At 37.4% G+C, this 17,317-nt stretch overlaps 1 protein-coding gene across 13 annotated transcripts in view; it reads left to right on the forward strand.

Moving 5' to 3' along the window:
- The window catches only part of EBF1 (EBF transcription factor 1), a 405,899-nt gene that overhangs the window by 27,592 nt on the left and 360,990 nt on the right, over window positions 1-17,317 (forward strand). The gene's annotated exons all lie outside the window — the stretch shown is intronic.

The raw sequence follows: 17,317 nt of genomic DNA on the forward strand, positions 1-17,317 counted from the left end.
CTAGCTGGAAAAAGAGTCTTGCCAATAAGACTGACCGATCCCTCATTGAGGAAATCAACGGTTAAACAAAAGTTCCTTTTTGGGTTTCAGCAATATTGATTTTTGACAACAACAACAACAAAAGAAAAAAAATCTTTTTTTCTATCTTTTTTGGACTCATTTTATCATTTTTCAGTTAACAACAACAACAAAAAACAAGATGTTTACTTTGCTTCATCATAATTTATGCCAAAAGATTGATTGTCGATTTTGGCTTATGTGAGTCTTCAGGCTTGAAACCAATTGATTGCCAAGTAGCTTTATAAAGGTTACATTTCAATCCGATATTTTAACTAAATATTCCTCACTAATATTCACTAAAATATATATATTTTTGATCCATATAAAAGTATTAGTATATTTGATTCAAAGTTAAAAGATGAGAAAGTTTGACATATGGTGATGTGTGTGCTACCTATAGAATTAGGATAACATGTTTATCTACAAAATCAGATATACTGTTCATATAATTGCTTTTTCTGTGATTGAACATAAATCTCCAAATGAATAAGGTCACAAGTAAATTTAACCTTTATGCTGGTTTGTTTTATTTAAATTTACCTCTCCAAAATATCATTTGTTATTTTAAGCATTTTTCTTACTCCTCTGTTGAAAAGAAAGTGTACTGATCAAAGGACCAGCCCAAATAGTCCCCAAAACTTTGAAACTATAAACATTTTGTTCTGCCATGCAGTTCCTTTTGGTTTAGATGATGACAAGAACCTTACCTTGCCACCCTCAATGAAAACACTTTTTTTTTTTTTTGCTTGTGAATGGGTTAAGCTTTTAAGTTCTTCATTTGGTTTGAAGCTGTGACTCTGATATAGAAGGTTGATATGACTGTGGTTTGAATAACATTTGATTTTGACCTGTTCCTGTGGGTTGCGAAGGCATAAGAAACTTGACTCAGCAGCACTGTAATTAGCCTGGCCCCTGTTTTTGAAACAGGATTGTGTTACCTGGATTGCATTAGTGTGGCTTCTATTGTTGCTGCCTTGCATCTGTCCCAGAAGGGTACTTAAAACCTTTTCTTGGCTGGGGTAGTTCAAACAATTTAGGCAAAATAAGTACGCACTTTATGCTGTTGGTGGCTTCGGAGATATTACTCATGACATTTATCCTTTTCATTTTTTTTTTCCCTTTTGATTTGACAAAGTAGAAAACAGTGTGTATCCAATCTTGGTCTCTTCAGATAGGAGTACTTTAAAAACAGCTGAAACTCAGTGTATGTGCACAAGCCCCACAGCATATGTTTATTCGCTGGCTGTTGCCATTGTCTCTGATGAACTATCTTTTCATGCAATGATGCCAGTTGATATGCAAAACCCCATTTAGCTATTTTTATTTGCATCAGAGTTTTCAGAATTTATTTGTCCTTCCGGCTGCCAAAGGTTTTAAAAGCTCCAGTCCTGTCTGTGCTGATACGTGAAACTTCCATTTTTAACAATGAGAGAAGAGAATAACAACAAGAAAAGAACTTATGCAAGAAAAGGCAAAATAGAAAAGGTTTTTCAATTCCATAATATTACTGCAAAGGGGAAAAAATGATGGCAACTGTGTTTGAATTTCATAGTTTCCAATTTGATTCTATATTACTGATTGCATAATATCTGTGTTACGTGCTTAGGGTTTGATTTGCTTTCAGATTTATGGATGCGAATCTCTGAATATTTTGTAAAAATAGGCTTTGAGGCCTGCATTCAGTAGCAATAGAAACTGTTTTCAACAGATGCATACTATATGCAATTACAGAGCTGAGAGTACAGGCAATCTTTGCATTAGGATTTAGCATAGTTTTAACACGCAGTTAACTTTTGAGCACCAATAATTTTTAGCTCTCTTTGCTTGTCCTTCGGAATTTGGGAGAACACTGCTATTTTTATCAGTCAAAAGACTTTTAGCAGTGGTTATTCAGGAAAACTATTTATAGGGTAGAGAGAAGAGGCTCTCTGGTCATAGTACAATCGTGCAGGGCAAGCTATTTCTGTGTTAAATTTTGGCTGTATTATTTGCTACCAGTGACTTTGGGACATCAGCCTGGCATATCCTATCAAAAAAGTAGAATTAACAAAATCAGCAGTTGCAAACGGTGATTTAGAAAAGGGGCTTCTATTATATTCATCCTTATGGCATGCACAGACTAAGAAAAATATGACCCCAATTCTTTCTACAATCATGACAATTTGTCAAGTCACTTCAAAAAAGTTTATAGAAAAAATGCTGTAAATGTAGGAAGCGCACATCTGGAGTTGAATGCCAGGTTACATTTCTGTGTGATGCCAAATAGCTTGATTAAGAAGCACATAACCCAGCCTGCACTCAGTGATCCAGATATTTGAGCTGCGTAGACATGGGAAAAGTCAAATGTGTTATGTTCAATAGCAAATGACCAGGAACTAATAACAGCAGATTTCATTATTTTTGAGGTAAAGGGCTATGTGTGGTAATTATTGTTAAAGTAAAAAGCAAAAAATGACTTCTAGTTATTGAATTAAGGTGGAGATTGATTTAACATATTCACAGAGTAACTAATATTTCAATTTAAAAGGTTTGCAATAAACTTCATGTTTAGAAATTGAATAAATAGGAGTTTTATTACCACATTGGATATCCTTGTGTCCTAACCTTTTTACTTGGAGTTATCTTAGTTCAATAAATAAAACCTCATTAGACTATTCCCATTTCAACGAGTTTATTAAATTTTGCAGGAGTAATTAGCATAAGTTGTGCTAATTTTTCTGGAAGACTAATGAGGGAGGTTCTTAATTAGGTTTACTTTGTAAGAATCAGAAAAGATGATAATGACAAAAGTCACATAGGGTAGTCCGAATTGGGAACCCAGTTTTTCTGCATCTATTAAAAAATCTTTCACTTTCTATATGGAAACTTTTAAATAAATGTTGAAACTGAATATATTAAGTATACAGACTGTTATTCCATATCTAGTTAGGATGACCATTCATTCTTGATTTGCTTCCCAAAACTCTTTATTTTCCTAAACTATCTTTGAGCAATGACATGGATGAATACAGATAGTCTTATAAAAACATTTCTTTCTCCAAAGTGTGCTAGAGGCTTCTTTTCACACAGACTCCTGAAGTTTCTGGCTAGATTTCTGTTGCTTATTTGCAGTGGGGCGGGATTCGGGGCAGCTTGATGTTTGTTTGTTTGTTTCAATTTTGAATTAGTGCAATCGTTGAAATGAACCATTAAGTAAGGGTGACAACGTGACCGTCATTCCTTGTGCAATGAATCCTTACCTGTTAACAAGTGGATTTTTTTTTTAAGTAGATAGAAATACTAAAGGATGAAATTCCATCTCAAATTATGTTCTCCTATTGGTGTGAACTTAGACCTAGTTTTTAAAGGATATAATGTAGCTCCAGTAACCTACAAGTTTTGGGTTCCTCAAAACCGATAATTAAAATGTGGATGTTAAAAGCCTGTCAACTTATGTACCTCTAGGAATTTTGAGTTTGTTTATTGTAATGTTAACAGAATTACCATGCCTTTTTCCCCCATTTTTAAGAATTCCTATATCTATATGTAGAGCCATGGGATTTAGGCCTTGACATGTGACATAAAAAAATACACAAATTTTGTAAAATGAAAAACCTAGTCTGTTTGGAATTACTTCAGGTCATTCTTATCTAAGAGTCTCCTATAAAGGAAAAAAATGCCTATATTTGTTTTTTCCAGATTTGTCTAAAGATCTTCCACATCTAGATCACTTCCATTTAGGTAACACTAATTGGGTTTGTTTTATGATTATCTGAAATAGAATGTTCAGCAATGAAAATATTAGAATGCCTGTTTGCCTGTTGATTTTATATGATGTACATCACATGAACAGAAAAGCTTAACCATGTTAGGGTTGCTTGGATAAACTAGTTTATTGAAGATTCATTCTTTTTCTAAGAGGTATAAATTCTGTGGTAAGACTTTTCAGAAAAGTGCAGTGTTGTCTTATCAACAAGCTAATTTTCTTCATTAAATTGACTCCAATGTATTTATATAACATATATGCCCATATGTATAATAGGAAAACAATATAAAAACTTTAGAATTAGAAGAGATCTATCTATCTAACTATACATCCATCCATCCATCCATCCACCCATCCACCCACATACTTTTTACCATTGGGTCGGGCGTGGTATATATTTGCCCAGGATTGTAGAGGCATCTGGGTCTTTCAACAATAAATGGCTTTCTTCTGTCTTTATAATCAGAGGTAAATTCCAATATTTATTTATTTTTTGTCATCCACATAAAGTCCTCAATTAACAAGAACATAAATATATACTTGTATTAAAGTTGCAAATGAGGGTTTTAGTCAGTTTCATGATTTCATTTCAATGCCCTTTCAACTCTTATCATTTTGGTCTCCATCCAGTTTTCAGAAGGACCAACCACCATCAATGCATAATCATTCTGCACTATACGCAAATGGCTGTCTGGGGCATGAAGAACCAGAGGTGTAAATGCGTTTCTCAGCGTTCTGATAAACCTTTTATACCACCTGATTTTGTAACCTTGACTGCTTGGTTAAAATAAAAGGAGGAGGAATTCACTCTCTAAAATTGCCCTAGGCAGGATAATTATTGTGTTTTTGGTTGGTTTGAGAGGTTTGCATTGTTTCAAAAGTGAAAAGCCAGCATTGACACTAAGCATGAATTTAAGACTGTTTATTAACCCTAGTGTGTTTAAACATTTGTCTTCTCAGTGGGAATTCACATGTGATTATTAGCGATGAGACTTATGTGAATGAGTATCATTCTAAATTTTATCACATATCAGATAATACCATTCTGAATATGAGATGAGCCCCATACATTTGTGTGCAGTTTGCTACCGTGATAAGAAAATAACTAATACAAGAAGCTAATAGCAGTCTATATTCCATTCGCTATCAGCTATTCCCAAATACACAACCAGGATACATTAAAATGCATTTCAAATATGCTGACAATGTATCATAATGCAAAGTACTTTTACATGGTATAACACTATTGCAGACACTGTATAATGAACAACAGTGGTTTTCCTGTAAAGGAAATAATGGCAGCAACTTCCAAGAAACGTATTTAACGGAGCTTCAGAGAATCAGTAGTGTGTATGTGTAGCATGGCCCGGGTGTCAGCCTGTGGTGTAGGTTTTTAATCCCACGTCATCATAACTTTGCTTTTGTAACAGTTCTGGAAAAATACAGAAAAGCAGTTCAAAGTCCCCTGTGTGTCCCATTAGCAACTATGCACAATCATTTTGCGATGAGAATATATCGCTATATTAAACATGCTTTTACTTTCCTAAAATAAGCTGCTTAGAATGGGGGAAAAAACTCTCTCCAAGTGTAACTCTCCATTGATAAATTCCCCTCATTTCCTCATTTCCTTCTACTGCCAGTGCCCGGTTAACTCTCTAATAAAAATTGACCAGATTTTAAAAACTCCATTTAGAGGTTCCTGCATAAAGAGATGGTATTTTGGTCACTTTAATTTGCATGAGATGTTATCTGAAATAGACCACTAATTCTTCCTTCTCACAGCCCCCGATCCCATTCCTCTCTTTACAAACCGTGTAACTACATACTGTCCAGGACAATATAAAAGTGACCTCAATACCCCTATTGCAATCAATGAAATATGGTGAACAGTACAGATTTGTCTTTCATTGCTCCCTGCCTTTAAAGGTGTGGGTAGATGAAGAAAAATCTCCCTTACAAACTATTTCTCCAGTTACAAGTCTTTGTCCAGAAGCAGATGAAGGTTTTAATGTTACAGTACTTATTATAATAGAATTTTAATTGTCCTAGTCCTGCTAAAGTGTGAAGCTGACTGTGTGTGTGTGTGCGCATGTATTCCTAAAAGAGAGGGGAGTCATGCAAAAAAAAAAAAAAAAAAAAAAAATCTTTGTTACATTTTCATGGGTGGGGCAGGGGGTGTCACTTATGTTAAATGATGCAAACTTAATTAAACTGATTCTGGAGAAGAACAGGCCATTGGCTTGTTCCATCCATGAAATGTGTACTCTACTTTCAGTGGGAACAGAATGGTCTTCTATGTGCTTTGGGAATTTCTATTTTTGAAAGTGAAGTGCTTCGTTCCTGTTGCAAACATGCCCTAAACCCTACTTGTAACGACTGAACTAGACAAGCTGGCAAATTATATAGCTCGATCCTACACAATAACCTCCAAAATGGCACTCGGTAACTATACCATCCTGCTAACTGTTTAAGGCACAATAGTTTTGTAATATAATATAAAGTAATGGTGTTAGCCAACACATCTTTAATAAGATATTGTTCGTGCCTTTGCCATATGCTACAGAGCAGCCTCTCACTCGGTGGGCCTTTTGATTCCTCTCAATAAGATTATTTCAAATACTCTAATCCTGAATCATTGACATGAATACAAAAGCCTAGTGACATCTAATAGATGCCTCTTAGCTTTGCTTTTCCTCTTGTTCCTTTCCTTTTTCTTCTCTTTTTACCTGACAAAAAGCTCATAGACACTTGGGTTCTGTCTCTCAGTAGCAGCATGGGGGGCTCCTCGTGAAATATAAAGGGGGAAAAAGGACTGACAGAGGCCCGATAAGCCACAGAGTGAAGGGCCATAGATTAAAAGTAAATGCCAGTAAATCCTACCCTGTACACTCACTTGTTCTTTTATTGTTTTCTTTAACACTTTCAGAGCCAGGGCAGGGAAAAAAACAGAAAATAGTAATCAAGTTGCCCATGTACATTTTTAATCTGGACACTGTTACTATTATACATATTTTATGGGGCTTTGGCAATATTCTCAAATTTTGGTTCATGTAAAGGTTGTGGTGTTTTTTTTTTTTTTTAAATGCCCTTTTAATCAATATCAAGAATCCCTCAAGAACTTTTTTGCTCATTTGCTGCTCAATTGACTAAATATTGATACCATGTGTGGGTAGGAAAAGCCCTTCTGTAGGGTGTGAACACTGGGGCTCAGGACGTGACGTCTTCAAGGCTGAAATAACTTTTTCTCTTTTCTTTTTTAATCGATGAATTGAAAATTATCAAAGTAAAATGATAGGATATTTTGTTTCAAGACATCAGCTGCTGCTTTTTCATGTGGTGCTGCTCCCTGCGAGTGCTGTGAATTCCCCGCCTGTGCCGGGTGGTGCACGCGACTTAGACTCTGCTGGTGCATGCCGAGGAGTCGGGAGCCCAGCTGGGTAACTTTTCTAATGGTCAAAAGGTTGTTCCCTCCTCCACTTTCCTGAAGCAACCATGATTTGACTAAAGCTCTTTTTTACTCCACCTGAATATCAGACAGTCATGCTGCTGGCAATTATTTATTGTTTTCTAGAGGTAAGCTACTGGGATTTTCCCCACCTGTTTTTAATGTGCTTCTCATTCATAAGTATTCTGATCTATTAGCAATATCTGAAAATATCACTTTTAATAGTCTTGAGTGTACTATTGGCTGAAGTCCCCTCATAGGATGGAAAGTTAGTTTGAAGAACTATGGACCCACATCAGGTTTGGCTACACACACTACACACACACACACACACACACTACAGAGACCAAAACAAAAACAAAAACAAAAACAAAAACCATGAAAAGAGAGCACTCTCTTTTTCATTTTTTAAAACGTTCTTTAGAAAAGAAAGTTGGTTAAGAGTTCACCTGGTTGTCTTTGAAGCTGTTACCAACACTGTTGAAAACCCATGTTTCTCTACACAGTCTTGTTGTTTTCCTAAAGCCAGATTCTAATGTCAGATGTATGGGATATGTCTCAGAATATAATTTTAAAAACTGAGTTGTTCTTCCTGTAGCTGTAGAAATAAGAGTGCCCTGATCTGGCTCATAAAGACCGGCATCTGAATCCTGGTCTATAAGCACCTTAGAACAAAGCAAGCAAAACCCCTGATCACTGTGAGTTTAATAGTAGCTTACATCTAAATGGCACTTCCAGCATTTTAGAGCACTTCAGGGTATACCATCTCAGAAAATTCTCTGCACAAATTGACTCCATTTGACAGATCTGTAAACTGAGGCACACAGCCTAAGGAACTATCCACTTTATTGGTGACAAAACAAGTGATTAGAAACTCCACATCTCCTATCTCCCAGACTGATTTTTTCCCTTTTCTCAATTGCTCAGCTAAAAACACTGTTTTCAGTATTTCATAATGTCTCTTTTATTTCATTTTTCTTGCTATTCACAGCTCCTTTTCATGTATTACTCTAAACCTATTTACCAAGCCAGCTTTCTTAGTTGATGTCACAATTAACTTTCAGGATTTTATATATATATATATACACACACACACACACACATATATACACATACATATATACACACACACATACATATACACATATATGACACTGTTTATTGTACTCATTGCTGGAGCAATGTTTGAGTTCTTATGTCTTCATTTAATTTGATTGTGTATTTCCTTGAGAAAAACATCAGTAATCCATAGAGAAATCTGGGAGGAGGCACAGTATGATGGCAAAGGCATAGATTTTAGAGTGCATTGGCTGAGGGATCCAGTTTCTCCACAGCTACTTACTAGTAGCTGAGCCTCAGGGGAATTAGTTTTCTCATCTTCAAAATGGGAAAAGTCACTTCTATTTTGAAGCGTTGTGAGGATTAAAACACCTAGCACTGGGCTTGGCACATATCAGGTGCTTAAAATCAGGTGGCTCTTGCAATTTGAGCATCATATATTCCATGTGGATTTTCATTCTTTTTTTTTTTTTTTTTTTTTTTTGAGACGGAGTCTCGCTCTGTCGCCCAGGCTGGAGTGCAGTGGCCGGATCTCAGCTCACTGCAAGCTCCGCCTCCCAGGTTTACGCCATTCTCCTGCCTCAGCCTCCCGAGTAGCTGGGACTACAGGCGCCCGCCACCTCGCCCGGCTATTTTTTTGTATTTTTTTAGTAGAAACGGGGTTTCACCGTGTTAGCCAGGATGGTCTCGATCTCCTGACCTTGTGATCCGCCCGTCTCGGCCTCCCAAAGTGCTGGGATTACAGGCTTGAGCCACCGCGCCCGGCCTCAGATTTTCATTCTTAATGTGATTGTTGCCATGGGACTTTCTTTTGAGCACAATTACCTTACTGAAGTTAATCATGGTAGCTACACCTCCTTAGATGAAGACTCACTCATTGTTTTGTTTCCACAAATATTTGTTAAGTCTCTATTATACATCATGCACTGTTTTCAGGGTTGGGGGTATAACAGTGAAAAAGATAAACATAGTTCCTGGCTTCATGGAGCTTTCTCAGTGTCTCAGGGTTGATCTCTGCCCCCAGTCCCCCCAAAATAGTTGGACTAGTAATAGCAAGTATAAACAAATAATATATTGATAAATATGTTTTAAAAATAGAAGAATGCCATTTTAGACTGGGATCATGATGTAGAAGAGAAATATCCCCAGGTTAAAGTCGCCTTTTAGCTCATACCCGGAGGTATCGAACTTGGGCAAACTCCATGGCTTTATTGTGCCCTTCTGAGGCAGTCTACACATTGGTTAAGACTGAAGGAAGAGATCTCTAAGACTGTTTCCAACTATGGAATTCTAATTTTAGCTGTTTGTGGTATTGTTGAGCACAGGCAGGTAGACGAGCTCTTTGGAGGGCAGGTTGTAAGCTAAGAGGGCAGTGACCATGCTCAGCACAGTGCCTCCCTCCTGCGTACTATATGCTCAGGGTTTGTTTTGTGAAAGGAAAGAATGACAGGAACTAGAAATGCAGTCGTTGAATCTGGTGGTCTCATCTCTCTGTCTAAAGACAGGCTTGTTATAACTACACAATAAAGTGAAATGGCACTGCCATTAAAGAATGATGAGGAACAGAAAATGTAAGATAAAATATTAAATTTGTTACACTTAAAAATGTTAATCTTCACACGATTACCATGCAAATCTCCTCATTGCCTAACTGTTTAATTGATCAAGTAAATCATGGAGCAGACAAGTGAAAATCTCTACTGTTGACATTCTCACAAAGCATATTTTCAAGAATATATTTTATGATCTATGTGTATTACACATTATAATGGGATTTTTTCATTTTTTAAAAACACATATATGTGGCATCCTTTGCAAACCAGCATGTTTCAGAGAGTTTGGGGAAAGGCTCGATTTTTTGCAGGGCAAAAATTCAGCCATCCTCTATTATGTCAAATGCGAAATCAGTGTCAGAAGGACCTATGTGCAAGCAGTGCCTTTGTTTTATGTACTATTAGAAGACTTCAGAATTCACCAGTTTTTCTTTCAGGCAGGTATAGCATTGACATGGTACTCTGGAGATTGAAGGGTTAATTAATTCTCTTTCTCTCCCTCCCCCCTCCCCAATCTTCCTGTCCCCCACCCCCAATCCCATCATGTGCCTGGTTGACTCTGAAAGAAGGGGCTTGAAGTTGCCCACAGGGCATCCCTTTCCCCAGCCTTCTCCAAGGCCACCTGGGCAGACGGGAGCTTGCCTTCTGTCCTTAGGACACAAAATCCAATCAGGCGCCTGGCCTGCCGGTGTCTCTGACCTGTGAGCTGGGAAGAGGGAGGAGAAGCAGAGGCCCTCACATTTGATAGACTGCATCTTTGTGGCTTTAGGGGGCTCCTGTGTCTACTCGAGGAAGGAAGTTCTCCCTTATTTTAAGATAAGGTGTCATTCATGAGAGCAATGTGCTGAACTAATCGGGTTAATTGAGAGGCTGGGAGTCGTCCTCATTGAGCCCATCTCTTCTTCCTGTTAAAGGCAGATAGCGCAGACAGACAGATTACACGTATTTTAGTTTAGTTTTTTCCAAAAGCTTATGAAATAACGTAGGCAGGCAGGGAACGTAGGTTCAGCTGAATGTCATTCAGGCTATTTGAGCATGGATTCTTATTGTAGAACAATGTAGCATTCAAAAAATAATAAAGGAATAGGCTCTCCTCCAGATTGAAAGATGGGTGTCTGTGAATGTCTGTACACTCTTTTTTTTTTTTCTTAATATTATATTAAACTAACCTCAGCATTTCAGATCAGCTAGGAAAGAATGTTGGTTGAAGAGTCCAGTTAGATTCCTCTGTGGCTATTTTTTTTAAGATTGAAACTTAAAAAAAAAAAAATTCTCATTGTGATGTGTCATCAGTGATAAGTAGCTTCTTGAGCCATGTTTCGATTCTTCGGCTTCCGAGCCGGACACTAGGGGCTGTGGCCCTGACTAATCGCATCTCGGACCTCCCTCTGGAGCAGCCGAGCAGAGAGGAAAACAGAGCTGTTTCAACTGAATTCCAGAAAGGGTGGGGGCTCCTCCTCCCTCCTCTCCTCTCAAAATGATTTGTCATAGTTTAATTTTAAACACTATCATTGACTATTTTTTCTTTCTACCCCACCTCGTTCCACCTTTTTTTTTTTTTCTTGGAAGTTCCAGGAATGACTTTAATTATCTCCACAATCAAATTCTCGTTGCTGCCTCTGTGAAAGTGTGCAGTCATAGATTGCAGGGATTATTTTCTTTAGCACTTGGGGATAGAGAAACCGGTTGTTTCAAAATGAGAACCAGCTGGTTCCACAGAGCCCTTATTTAATGGGGAGCCACTTTGTACACAAAGCTTTTGCTCAGGTCAGTCATTATGGCAAACCCCAAATCAGCAGTGTTTGGTCTATCACCCTGTATTAAATGTCGAGTGAGGAGTGGTTTAGCAGATATGATAATAATAATAATAATTAAGAAAAACCCAGCACACTCTGCATCTTTCATTTTGCCTCAACTAAACACTCTGGTTTGGAAGGAACATTTCTCAAACTTCTTCCTACAGTAATTATAATCATAGAGCTAGTTTACCACCGCTCTCTCATAGATGGCTGAGGGGGGTGTGTGTGTGTGTGTGTGTGTGTGTGTGTGTGTGTGTGTAGCTTTAACCCTCTCTAAATCTAGAAAATAAAATTAAGCTCATCTTTCAACATAATCTTTTATCTGACAAGCACAGTAGATAGATGAAAGGTAGATAGCGAAGCTGTAGGTCCGCTTAATAGAACCAATTGGAGGGCAGAGATAACTGCTATTATCAAACATCTTTTATGCCATCCTGTAAAATAAGAACGAGGGTGATATACCATATATATTTTGCTGTCTTTCTAAGCTTGTAGAAATTGGTTTGTTGTCATACCCTGTTAATCTCTAACAGCACCAAATTCAATTTGAGATGAGGAGAGTACTTTCACTATTTGACTGTACAAAATACTTTTGAAGCATGCAAAAAAGAAAAAAAAGGATAAAAGACACATAAAACCACAGTAGATAATCAGTTATGAGAATGGTTTGTTTTTAGAACCTAGGTTGCATTTTTCTAAGGTGAATAGTTTTGGAGGATGCAATGTTTATTCAATCAGGAATTGAAGGATTAAAAAATAGCAACTTTACACAGATTTTTAAAAATCTAGTTTAACCAAATTTTATCTTACAAATAAGAGAAATTATTTTGCATTACTAATAAGAATATGTGGCTTTAAAAATTATGACATGCTTTTTTTTTTTTACATTGACAGCAACACAAAAAAGTACTTTGAAGAAAGGATAACGATTTAAAAATTTATTCTTACAGGGAGTTTCATTAATAAGCTGAGCACTGGTATATATGATTTTAATTATCTTTATTTTTAGGATTTCCATATTGAAATATGGTTTGGGTAAAATCTTATCTAATTATTTTGTTTGTTTACCAACTACTTTGATTATATAATGTCTCTTTACTTCAAACTGTAATTCTATTGTATATTTCCTGTATTTGTATTTTTTAAAAATTTCCATAGGTTTTTTAATATAAAAAACAAATAACTGTTATATTTCTAGTCACTCAAATTTGAACTGAATTTTACTTCCTGTTTCAAAGGTCAAGGCAGGCTGACCTCAACAGCAGTGTGGAGGCTGCTGAATTATTCATATCATTGACTTTGTGTCAGCTTCCACATTTGTGGAGAGGGATGTTTTATTCATTTATCTCATTTAGGGTTCTTCTCTGCACCTGTTTCTACCATTAAGTACCCTGTAATTTGCATTTGATGCTAATTTAGTTTCATATCAGCCTGGTCCCCCCTTGTTAATTTAATTTTCTAAGACCCTTTTCATTACAGTAGAACTGTTTTCCTCTTTAAAGCAAACATCTATACAAGTAATTGTATAAACTGCCTTTTAAATAATATCTTTTAGAAGATTCCATCGTTTAATTCCTTAATTCCTATAATTAGCCATGGTTTGATTAATGTTTCAAAGGGTTAAATTAAAATGCAGAATTACTCAAATGCATACTTGAATAATTTCTTATATACAGCACAGTTAGCGTTGTGGTGTTCTTCCTGAGAATTCTCAGACAGTATGTCTTAACAGCAGTCATTTTCTTTATTTAGAGTGCTGTTTAGTTTACTAATAGTGATTCTTTCAAATCACTGTGCACTCAACATTACTCGTGAAATGTTAGGTTTTTTTTTTTTCTTTCATCAAATTGTTGATAGACAGTGGCTTAAAAATGTTTCTGCGACATTGATAATGACATACCCCAAATAATCAGGGCAGAATTAGGTCCGATTCCTTGATCTATCCTGAAAGTTTGGTATAATGAATTTCAGGAAACTCTGTTATATTATATGTCTGTTTCTCTTCTTACCAGCTCTTTTATTTCTGTCTGCTGCTCAGGGTAGATTGCCTGGAAATTTGTCAGCTTTCCAGACATGGTTTTAGCAAGCTTTGGTTTGTATCTACGGACACCCGTTGGGCTACAGTTGCCACCTACATATTGTAGAAATTAGGAGTAAGTTGTTTTAGGAGGCCTGATTGAAATGATGGCTACATGGCAGAAGTGGCCATGTCCCTGGAATGTCTGTCAAGGATTTGGGGGTTATGAGAACATGCTACTCATATAAACCAGGTCCATAGCCCCTCTGACTGTTGGGAAAAGAATTCTAACTCAATCCTTTTCTTGGAACTGTTTGGAGGGTGTTTGACATGAATGGTCTTACGGAATCCATTGGTAGTGGGAATTCAAAACAAGGGTATGAAAATTACAAATTCAAGCACTCGTATACGTGGAAATTAAACAGAAGGAAAGTGGCTGCAGCTGAATATTACTAAGAAATTAGCCCAAATGCTATAGACCCTTCTTCCACTAGGTTGGATTAGTTTGATCTGTTATTCATATTCTCTGGGAAAACCAAATGAGGCAGTTGCTTTGGGTTTCCAGAAAGATCTCAGATTTATTAAAACTGGAGTTTGAAGGTGGCTTTTCCTTTTCTTTCAGTTATAAATGATTCCTGGGGACTCCCATACACAACTTTGTCATTGTGGAAATGTGAAAGGGAATCTCCAGATTCTCTAGCAGACAGCTTCATTTGTCTGGTTGCAAGGTAGGGCTGGGGGTGGACTGGACACTTCCCCAGGGTCCCCTTCAGCTGAGAACGTCCCTGGACCTATCAGTGACTTTTTCACATCCTACAGCTTATTAAGCTAGCTCTGTGCTTCTGCTGATGGTCCTAAAGCAAAGTGAGAGCTTTCAGGAATGAAATATGGGATCTTTATTCATTAACAAAACATTTGCTTACTCATTCTCCCTCCCACATCCCCCTCCCCCAGGTTTAGATATTCTTTTTAGTGTGGACAAGTCTGTAAGCTCCGATAGAAAAGTCTCCTTGAGGTTTGGTTAAATGGCTGGGTTTAAAAACAGTAAAGACTATCTGCGGAGCTTGTGAGAATGCAGGACAGGTTTTCCCACCCAATTCTGGCTGATGCTTGGAATTCCACTGTCAGAATCTCATTCCTTTAGCTAAGAACCTTCAATGTATACCAAGACATACATAACTTAGGGAAGGCTAGCACTTTAATTCTACCATTCACAGACCTCTTCGAGGGAATGAAATAAAGATCTCACATGGGTTCAGTTCTTTTTAGTTTTCATGACATCACAGTAAGGTGAGCAGGATTTTTTTTGTACCATTTCACAAATATGGAGAATGAATAGCTGAAGAACACTAATACATAGCCTAGCTAGTTCCTAAAGGCAGGTTTTCAAAAAAATCTAGATTCCTGTAGGAAGAGACCACGATTCCATTTAAGCTGAATGGACTCTCAGATATTACAATTCAGCCCCTTCATTTTAAAGATGAGAAAGCTGAGGCCAAGAGAAGCACAGCAACGTTGCCCAAAGATCTAATTAGTCTCAGAGCCAGGACCATAAGCCAAGTCCCTGGCTCTGGTTCCAGTGGCTTTTCTGCTACTACTCTGGGCCATCTGGGTCCTGCTCTGCTCTCCATTTCACCTTGTGTGCAATCAGCCTTAGGGAAGGGTACAACGTGTGTTTTCTGGGTTTGGGTCCAAGGAAACCCCTGAGTCCTGTACCTCTAACACAACTTAGCATTGTGCTTGGAGCACAAGTTAAATTGTTTCTCAGAAATTATCACAGTCTGCCGGTGCAGTGGCTCACGCTTAGTAATCCCAGCACTTTGAGAGGCTGAGGTAGGTGGATCACCTGAGGTCAGGAGTTCGAGACCAGCCTGGCCAAAATGGCAAAATCCCATCTCTACTAAAAATGCAAAAATAAGCTGGGTATGATGGCACATGCCTGTAATCCCAGCAACTCAGGAAACTGAGGCAGGAGAATCACTTGAACCCAGGAGGTGGAGGTTGCAGTGAGCCAAGATGGTACCATTGTACTTCAGCCTGGGCGACAGAGTAAGACTCCGTCTCAAAAAAAAAAAAAAAAAAAAAAAGGAAAAGAAAAGAAAAAAAAGAAATTGTAACAGTCACGGGGGGTGGGGGAGGGGGAAGCTACAGAATATCCCATCATAAAATATACTTTATTTTTAAAAGCCCACATATTTCATTTATTTGCAACTGTGCTTGTTCATACTATGTCATAACACTGCACGAAAAATTGCAATTTTTGTTTTTGTTTGTCAGAGGTATTTCATCAATAGTCATCTTTCAGTAGGAATTTTACAAAAGGTCTTTCTATTCCAGATGTCTCATCATGAGCAGTTGTCTCTGACTATTATCTTTCTCTGGAAGGTCCCGACATACATAAATATTGACCTTGGCAATTTTCAAAGTAAGTCTTAATTTAAAAATTTTTCTTATATTTAAACCTAAACAAATTGAAACCACCCTTTCCAAAAATAATAATAAAGGAAGTGAGGCATTGTTGCAGAATATAATTCTGAAAAAATTGTAGTGAAAGGGGAAAAAAGTACACTGTATTTCTTCCTACTCAAACCACATTTGTGTACAGTTTTGCCTAAGCCCGAAGAGGTTTGTCACACATTTGGAATTGCCAAGGAAGGGCAGAAGTCGTGGGTATGGTGCTGAGAGAAATTATTAGCCCCTGGCATAGTCTCATGCTGAACTGCAGGAGAATGACTCCAGAAGGCAAAGGGGCATTCGCCTGGTAAGCTGGAGGGAGAGGTGGGGAGTTGGCAGCTTCTGTACTGTTTCAGGGTATGGGGCAAGGGAGGAAGTGACAATTATTCCACCTCTGAATTATCTGACTATCTGATCTGGCTGAAAAGATTGAGCTGATTTGGAAAAATTTAAATTTTTCCATCTCCATGGAAAGACATGACTGAATGTAGTCAACAACTAAATATTTCTTCCCTGTTTCAACCCACTAAGATTAATTTTAAAAGGTGGAATTTTGAACTTAAGTATACTATTTTCTTCTCTTTTTCCCTTCCCAAATTGTCATAAATCATTCAACAAGGTGGATTCCTTTCTGCTCCCAAATATTTTGATACCAGAAGCCAGAAAGGATAATCATGCTAAACCTATTAAAAAATGGTTTCATGAAGGGGTAGTCTCTCCTTTAGAAACCATTGTTTACATTCACAGAGGTGGTGAGGACAAGCAGCTGTTGAATTCATTGACCTTAGACAGGAGAAACAAAGGAACTAGCATGTTAATTTATTCAATAAATGTTCATGAAGCATCTGCTATGTAAAATAAGTTGTACCCTTAATCCCAGATTGGGGACTGCCCCAGAAGCACTTTGTGGTCCTCCCAGGGTACTCACCTACTAAGGAAATTGCATTTGGTGTAGGATTTCTTTCTCTTTTCCAAATCACCACCAAATCCATTGCCATTCATCTTTCTCCTGCCATTACCTGGCCATTCCCAGGGTAAGGTCCCGCCTCCAAAAAGAGATGTAAAGTAATTCATTACTTATCAGATTTAGTGTAGCTTCATTCCCTACTATGTTAATAACTTTCATCTTCAGGGTACTAATAGTTCTAATATTAACCCAAATTTGAGCATATTCTTCTGTTAAGG

Source organism: Chlorocebus sabaeus, chromosome 23 (genome assembly GCF_047675955.1).
Source record: "Chlorocebus sabaeus isolate Y175 chromosome 23, mChlSab1.0.hap1, whole genome shotgun sequence".
In the NCBI taxonomy this organism is placed as follows: Eukaryota; Metazoa; Chordata; class Mammalia; order Primates; family Cercopithecidae; genus Chlorocebus; species Chlorocebus sabaeus.